The sequence below is a fragment of the Vigna umbellata genome, chromosome 6, assembly GCF_029865625.1.
Source record: "Vigna umbellata cultivar VRB3 chromosome 6, Vumbellata_1.0, whole genome shotgun sequence".
Taxonomy (NCBI): Eukaryota; Viridiplantae; Streptophyta; class Magnoliopsida; order Fabales; family Fabaceae; genus Vigna; species Vigna umbellata.
In genome coordinates, this window is record NC_142170.1 from 33,211,865 (window position 1) to 33,221,020 (window position 9,156).

General features: G+C 34.3%; 1 long non-coding RNA gene across 1 annotated transcript; it reads left to right on the forward strand.

Annotated features, from left to right (window-relative positions):
• Positions 1-467: 467 nt before the first annotated feature.
• LOC148197288 (uncharacterized) lies at positions 468-3,544 on the forward strand. Its single transcript, XR_015780475.1, has 3 exons — positions 468-976; positions 1,155-1,242; positions 3,281-3,544. It is a non-coding gene; the product is annotated as an uncharacterized LOC148197288 (long non-coding RNA).
• Positions 3,545-9,156: the final 5,612 nt, after the last annotated feature.

Sequence of the window (9,156 nt, forward strand, 5' to 3'; positions counted from 1 at the left end):
TACACAATTTCTTTTAATAGAATTGAATAGTTTTTACATGAAATGTGAGTTTCGAACTAGTTTTGACAGATTTTATCTTTGTGAGATTTGAACCTTGCCTTACTTTCTTTCACTGTGTGATGCGTTCCTGTTTATTTACATTTCAGAACTTGTATTGTTTATGTTATGCATTCGTGAATGATTTATGCATTCATTTTTCATAACACCTCCCTTTGATATGTTAATTAATGTGATTATTCTATTTGTATGGTTTATTACTGTATTTATGGGATGTTACAAGTTTTCAAAACAAAAAATAAAATTTAGAGAAATAAAAATAAAGACAACCATTTAAATTTTTATACACAATTAAATAATAATGAAATCATTTAACTTAAATAATGAGTGATCAAACTATAAAATTTAACATTTTAATAATAAATATTTTTTTTACACAAAATAGTCTGTCACATTTAGAAAATAATTGAATGATTAAATTTATGTTTAAATATAAAATCTGTTTTAGTTTGTAAAATATTTAAAATTAAAATGAATATAAGGTATAAGAAAAAAAAATTCATTGGACGGTCAACCAATGAGGCTAGCGAATCTAAAAGGCAACCGAGAGGGTTGGACGGTCGACCAATGAGGCTAGCGAATCTAAAAGGCAACCGAGAGGGTAGTGATGTCTTTTCACCGTGAAAGGTTAATAGAGGTGGCGCCAACATAATGTCACGTGGCAGTGCATTAAATAAGCTCCCACTCACACATCACTTGCCACCTCACGGTAACTGTTTTCCTTTTTCTCTTTGAGTTTTCTTTTCTCTCTCTTCAGTTCTCAATTCGCATTCATTATGCACTCATCAGAGCATCGTTCTTCTCAGCGTGCGTTTCCGTTGCAGCAATGGAGTTTGAGCGCCCAACCGCCGCACCGCTCAACTCGCCATGACTACGACGAGGCCTCCATGGAGCGCAGCAAGAGCTTCGTCAACGCCTTGCAAGTTTCCTCTCTCTTATCTCTTATTTTTTCTTCTTTGCCGTTCTTGCTTTAATTTGAGGTCTGTGTTTGTTTGATTGACTTCACCAATGGCATTTCGGATGCATTTTCTCTTTTTCCTTTTCGCAATTTCATTCGTCGCGTATCTTCTCAGCGTGCGTTTTCGGTTCCGTTGCAGCAATGGAGTATGAGCGCCCAACCGCCGCACCGCTCAACTCCGCCATGACCTACGACGAGGCCTCCATGGTTTCGTCAACGCCTTGCAGGTTTTTTCTCGCTTATCTCTTATCTTTTCTCTTTTCTTTACCGTTCTTGTTTTAATTTCAGATGTCTGTTTGGTTGACTTTGCCGTTCTTTGCAGTTTGGGAGTTGTTTTCTTTTAGGTAAATGTTTTCCAATGTGTGGGGTTGGGGTTGGGGTTGGGTTGGCTTTCTTTCTGCTTTTATCTGTCATGCAGTGGTTGTCGTATCACTGGTTCACCTTGTTGTTGCTGGTTTATTACACAAGTCACTTTTGTTTATAGTGAGTACACAAATCACTTATGGTTGTCACCTGTGTGCAAACAACTTCTAATTATAATGTTTGGACCTTCCCTTATAGATAAGACTTTGCAGAAAAAAATAATAAGAACCTCAAGTGGTGAACAAGTTTAACTGTTTAAGTTTAATTCATGCTATAGAAAGTTACAAAAATTACAATAGCTTTGGACACTCACAAACAATACTTAACACACCACTATAACACTGGAAAATTGAAAGAATTAGAGATTAGGATGTCTACATAGGCTACGGAGGTTAGACCATCTAGGGTGCCAACATTGGGATCTTGTAAGTTGATGGTTATTGGATTTGCCTGATTTTAACAATCATAATGAGCTTTTAGACCATCACATCTAAGGTGCTAAGTTTTTGAAGGGTTATATGAATCATGCAAAGAGTTAAAGTTTGACACTATGAATTCTCGAGCTTTGAAGTTAATTGGTTATGGTGTTGAGAATTTTAAAGTTTATGTACTTTTTAAGTCTAACTAAGTACTGTTTCTTTGTACTCATGTCATGTCCATGATTTTATACAACTAGTGCTAAATTTTATACAATCTGCCACGATACTTAATTTTACTTACTATATTATTTCCCACCAAAATGTCTAATTCATGTTTCTCACTATTTTTTTTTCAAAGTGGTGTAAATAATTATGGTGTTTTCTATGCGTTCTACTGGCTTGTAAACACAAGGCAAATAAATAAATTTAAAATAATTCAGAGAGTTTTTAAGCGTGATAATTGAGAAAAATAAATTAATTTCAGATCTTTCTAAGCTAATTGTATTTTTTTATTAAGTTGTGTTTAGGGTCTAATTTATTGTTTTTATGACATTTTTGATTTACAGAGTAAAATTCTTGATTTTGTAAATGTGTTAATACAATGATTTTAGCTATTATTTTAGGGTAATTATAATTTTGATTAATTCTAACTTAGTAAAAACTATAATTCTCATTTTAATTCCTAGATACAGTGGAGATTAATAATTGTTCTGTGAATTCTATTCCATTAAAAAAGAAACTAGGATTTTATTGTGTTGAGAGTTAGTTCACTGTCATTTCAATTTAAGGATTTTAACTAATAAGTTCTTTTATTTATAATTTTTACTAACGAGCTTTTGATTTTGACTGAGTTTCTAGCTTTGTTTTTGTTTTTGCATGCGGTACATACTACATAGTATTACAACTATGTGTTATTTTTTTACTTGAATAATAGTAAATAAATAAATAAGTATAAAATACTATCAACTAATACATGATTAAATTGAATGAATTTTTAAGAAAATAAAAACTTAATTGAAAAATAAATAACTTTCTATAGTTTAAATGTTTATTTTTTTCCTTTCAGTTTTAAAAAAATTAAAGAAAAGCAGAATAAGATTTTCTTTATAAAAGGTTTAAAGTGTATAAAAGGAAATCAGTGGAAGTGTATAAAAGGTTAAAACTGTATGAAGTTTTTTAATTTTTCTTTATCTGAACATAATGTATTCATGTTCCAATAGGTCTTTTATTTCAGTTTAAGGAGTTTAAGGAATAAAGGCACATTATTCAAAAAAATTCATGAAGCTTGGTAGCAAAAACGCACCTTGTGTAGTTATTCAATAATCATCACAATTCATTAGGATTTAGGATGTTATTATTAGTATTTTGTTGTTTTCTTATAACTTGTTATTTTCACCCTATCTTTTACCTTCTAATCATATTTCTATCATTAATTTGACTTTACGAAGACATAAAAGCTTTGAATTTTACTTCATAATTTCAGGTGGTACACTTTTTCTATTTCATAGAAAGGCTTTGAGGTACTTTAGAAAGTATGGATATAATATGTACAAAATTCTACAATTTAGTAAGGTGTGGTGGATAATATGTACAAAATTCTACAATTTAATGAGGTGTGGTGGATAATTAGTACCAACTGTTTTGTGCATACAATGGATTACGGCTTTGCTAATCATCATCGGGCAAAGGAGGGTTTAGGAGGTAGAGTTCGTCTTATTTTGTCTGGAGCAACACGTTTATCTGCACATGTGGGGAAGGTTACTTACGGGTTGTGACTTCTTGTAATGTCCGACAAGGATATGGTATGTTCTTTTTAAATATGAGAATCAAACTTATATCATGCTACCACTTTTCAAGAAAAATGTCATTAATTTGATTTCCATGTGATGGTGACACAAACATATGCTCTTAGTTGAAAATGATTTTTTATCAACAAATATTGGTATTTTATTTTTATCCAAGGATTACATATGTTATAATATTTTAAAGAGTGTTTGTCACAGTTCAAAATAGCACTAGGTAGAATGGAACCAGTTTTATAATTGTTCCCTTGTTGTAAAGGAAGAGTTTCTTGTCTACAATATCAATTGTGCAATTAACCATGATAATTTTACTATGTCTTTCTATTTGTTTTGTTACAAGTGATTTATACATCTTGTGGGAGTCTTCGCAATAAATACTTTGCAACCCAACTAGGAGCGGAGAAAGTAGTTGACTTCATAAAAGGTATTCTTTGAAATTTGTAATTCCATATATTTCTCGTTCATTTTAGAAAAAATTTCGTTATCTACCGATGAGTTATTATGTTTATCTTTTTCACTATGAAATTATTCAAGTTCATTATTGCTCTAAAACTAATTGAATTTTATTGGCTTTAAGAAAGAATAAGATACTTGCTGAAATGGAAACTGTTACCCAGTGTTTGGGTCCACCAATAACTGTCAACGAAAATGTAACAAATGTTTGGTTGAAGATGAAAGATAAGGTACAATATTGCATTTGATTTGTTATGTCTTCAAATATAATTAGTTGTAGTAATTGTCCGCAATTGAAAATTGTTTGTCTTATCATGATTTTTCTTTATTGTGTAGCTTGAAGGCTTGAATTATGTACTACTCGATGAAGTCGTAGTTGTTTCCAACGCTACCACCCTCATTATTGGCACTGTTGTGTCCCTCGACTCCCAAGAGCTACTCCTTCAATTGTAGTAGTGACAGATAAAAAATCTTATGTTCTCCTTATGACACTATTTATTTTGAACCAAGAATTGTTTAGCATTGTATGAGTACCATTTGGAGGCATAGGGCGTAGGGCATAGGGCATAGGGCATAGGGCATAGGGCATAGGGCATAGGGCATAGGGCATAGGGCATAGGGCATAGGCATAGGGCATAGGGCATAGGGCATAGGGCATAGGGCATAGGGCATAGGGCATAGGGCATAGGGCATAGGGCATAGGGCATAGGGCATAGGGCATAGGGCATAGGGCATAGGGCATAGGGCATAGGGCATAGGGCATAGGGCTTAAAGGCTTAGGTCAAAGTATGATTAGGGATTAGGGCTTAGTATACTAAGACATAAGACTTAGGCCTTAAAGGTTAGAACTTAGTGCTCTGCCATTTGAGTTCAAATTTGTTCTCAAAGTTTGAATTGCTTCAACTAATGGTTTTGTTGTTGTGGTTGTTTTCTTTTTAACATTGCTTACTTGTTGTATTTTGTAGATTTTTTTGAAACGGAAATTTAAGTTTCCGAAAGAGGATGAGGCGCACAAATAAAATCAAAACATTATGGTAGAGATATCTTTTCATCTTTTCATTCAAGTATTCCACAGTGTGATGCATTGCTGTTTATTTACATTTCAGAACATTTATTGTTTATGTTATGCATTCATGAATGATTTATGCATTCATTTTTCATAACACCTCTCTTTGATTTTGGACTTGATTTTTATCTCTTTCTACCTCACCTATACCTTGGCCACATTACAAGCCTTGATTGCAGTCCTATTGATCTCGAGTGTATTTCTAATTCAATTGGTGCGATTAGAAGTTTTCCAAGTTTATGATAGGGTAAATTTGCATAATGTGTTGAGAGTTAAACACCTAGATGTTGAAGTCTGAGGTTATTCTTATATTGACATACTATAGAGAGAGACCGAAACACCTCATATCCTAGGACCGGTGGGTTATGCAATTTTCCACCTTCATTTTAGGGCCATTCAGGATTTGTATGATGTATGCAATTTGATGTCCTGTCTATGAATGAGATTTGTCACAATTGTTGTCTGCATACTTTGATTTTTAAATACTGTCTTCTTGCTTGCATGCATTTGGGATAATTAAGGTTGATTTTTCTTTTCCTTTCTTTTTTTATCTATGGGAAAATTATGAGACTTGTAGTTTACGGGCAAAGGCTATGGATGAAGGGCGATTGTTTGAGAAGCTGAAAGGCTCCCAAAAATACAAATTTAGTATGTTCCTATCATATTTTTCTATACTATACTGCAGATAACTTGCCTTTGAATATTTTTAACCTTTGATTTCACGCAGAAATTCAAAAAGATTATATTCTGTTGACTAACAAAGAATATGCGTCAGACATTCCTAAAGATGCCTAATGCAAAGTCAGTTTGGGAGTTGTTTGCTTTTAGGTAATGTTTTCTTTGGTGAAATTATTATCCTAATTTTTTTGATTCTGATGTTTCTTTTATTTGTGCAGTGTTTTCACTCCTTAACATCCTAGATCGTGTTTTATGGCATTGTGAACTCCTCATGAAAAATGAAGATGGAATTTATCCAGGTAATTTTACTTAGTTTCTTTCTTCAACAGACATAGACTGTTGTTGCAATTTTGGAGTTTATCCATGAGTTCTCTTTTGTAGTAGGAGGGCATGTGCCTTTTCGAAGGGCATTTGTAAGCTCATTCCAATGTTTTATTGGAGGAAGTCGCTGTCTTAGTCTCTCTTGGACTGTAGCAGTCCACCAGTGCATTGCATATCCTTGAAAACTTAGGGTAGCAAGAGAGACTTTTCTTTTTCTCCCACTTGATGGCAAGCACAAATTTGCTCTACCTTCATTTCCCAATCTGGGAAGCCTAACATTATCTTTTCCATGAAAATGAGGCAATACTACATTAACTTCCTAAGGGTAGGAGGATTTTCAAATTCCCTCCTATGTCTTCTTGATGAAGAAGGTTGATGATAATATTCTCCTACTCTTAAGGCCTCTTGTTCATATTGGGACTCTCCACTATAACTTCTCTCCCTAATTCGGACTTGTTCCTTTCTCAAAAGTTTCAACTCATTTTCAACCATGGCACTATTGCTCTCTTTGGACTTTTTCTTGACTTATTTTTCTCTCAATCTCATTGAGTTGATTGACGAGAGTTTGGAATGAAAATTGATCTTTGGGAGGATCACTAATTCTAGGGGATTGTCTTCCAGACATTTTGATGAACTTAAAAGTTTTCTTGAAGTAAAGACTAGAATTTTTTCACTTGAGGACAATATTCCAGGTAAGAGAGGTGAACCGTATAGGTTGCTTAAATACGAAGTCTTGCCTTGCCAAATATATCCCTAGTTACTTACTAAAACTCTTTAAATCAAAATTACCTCTAAATTCATTAAATGTTTAAAGACACACTCAAACTCAAAGAAAACTAGACCCTAAATGCGGACTTCTAAGACTTGGCCTATGCGCTTCCAAAAATTGAAAGAAGTGAGATCTCCTAAGTGAGGCTTGGAACTTTGTATCCAAGACACACTCACTGTCTACCAATTTTATATGAACAATTAAAAGCAAAGTTTGCAAGTGATGGAAGAACACTTGTGAATTCTTCCAAGTCACTTATTTAATGGCCAATTACAAGTATTTTTGCAAGAAATAGAAATCAAACAATCAAGAGAATAGAAAGTAAAAGTGGTGTGCAGCTCTGGCTTCTCTCAAAGGAAGTGAATTTGGTTGATTCACACTAATCTCACAGCTGCTAAGTGAAATATGCTGCTGTTGCAGCAACCAGATTTTATGCAGACCAGTGAAGAACGTGGTTCTGTGCACCAAAAATCAGCCCCAAGGTTGATCTTTCCTTGCTAATCCACTCCCTAAGATGCTACCAGTGTTGTGGGACGTTTTGAGATAGTTCTGCACCCAACATAGAGCTCATACAAACCACCAATAATCAATTATTAAGCCAGAAAATCAACACTGCTGCTGCCCGAAAACTGTTATAACCAGAATGCAACTGTAGTTTTATCAAACAGCTTATGTGCAGGATTTTCAAACAACTTAAATCAATGTTTCCAATAAATGGTGGCACTCAAAATGAACTTAGGAAAGGATCTAGAGTGGATTTGAAAAGCAAGAAACAAAGATAAGTTGCAGCTATGATCAATTCGAACCCAAATTTAAACTAGGCAAAGTGTTTGACAAAATGCCTGGCAGAAGGCTGAAAAATGTGCATCAGAGTTTTCAAATTTGCTTAGTACAGGTTCAAACAGCTTTTTACAGTGCAGTTTATGGTAAGATTTGAATTGTGCACTTCTTTTAATTCAATTGAACCAAGCTTTTGCTACCAATCTAACATTGAATCTGATGCATTAATCATACCAAACTCTGAATTTTCAAAATCTGCAACTTATATCAGAAAAAGTGTTGAAAATTGGTGGTTTAGATGGTCAATTTGCACAAACGTGTTTGGACTTTCAATTTAATGGTTCGAGCAACTTTAGTTTACCAAATATGACTTGTGCAAGCTGCCAGCAGAGGCTAAATGCTAGCAAATCAAAATTTCACTAGTTCAGTTGCCTTTTAACACCAAATTTTACCAATTCACCAACCAAACTTCAGCTGAGGATTCAAACAAAACTGTAAACAACTTTTATGACTCCAGGACAGCAAATTAAACTTGAACAAGACTCTAGAAATGCATTAAGAGATGTCCAGAAGTGAGTTCTAAGCTGGACAGATTCAAAAATCAGGAAAAGACTCAATCAAAGTGTGTGCAGCTCGGTCCAACTGCTCTAGCAATGAATTCTGGATTCTGCTGACTGGTGCAACCAGTTTTTATTGTCTTAGACAATACAATGTTCATATGGTATGCACACAACGCAGTCCAAGAATTCAAACACAACCAGAAAGCAAATTTCCACACGTTGTAGTTCAGAAAATTTAAAGCAGATTCAAAAACTACATCAATTGGCAGTGCACTGTGATGGAATTCAAGATGCACTTGAGCTCTTTAATCATTGCTCATCTGATGTGCTTCTATTGAAAAACACATCCAGTTTCACAGATTTATCCAGGCACCAAAATTACTCAGGATTTTGACAAAATTCAAGCAAATCACATGACTGGACAAAACAATGCAGATTTTAAAAAAAAATTAAAGACTCAAATCAATGAATTGATCCGATTGAAATGATGAACAATAAAGCAATTAAAAGCTGGAACAAACGAATCAACACAATGGAATCTACTGGAATTGAAAAACTTAAGGAAACAGTGCACAGATTCAAGAAAAACACGAAGGAAGTGTTTATGACAGTATGGAATGGGAAGAACACTTAGCTGGAGCGTGATGCAGAACCTAGGCTCTGAATACCACTTGATGAGTTGCTCCAGCAAGAGTGACAGGTTGAATGCAGCGGAAAATGGAAACCAGAGATGGGCAGCGGAGATGCAGAGTGAAAATCAGTTGTATAAGTGATGGTTGAAGAGTTGTTTGGGAGGTTGAAAGCTAGCTCAGGCGGCCTTCCACTGGAAGGAAGCTAGATGAAGAAGGGAAGCTCATTGGAATGACTTTTGGACAGAGTTTAAGGTGCTGAAAATGCATGAGCAGAGTAAAACTCAATATTCTTCAAAAG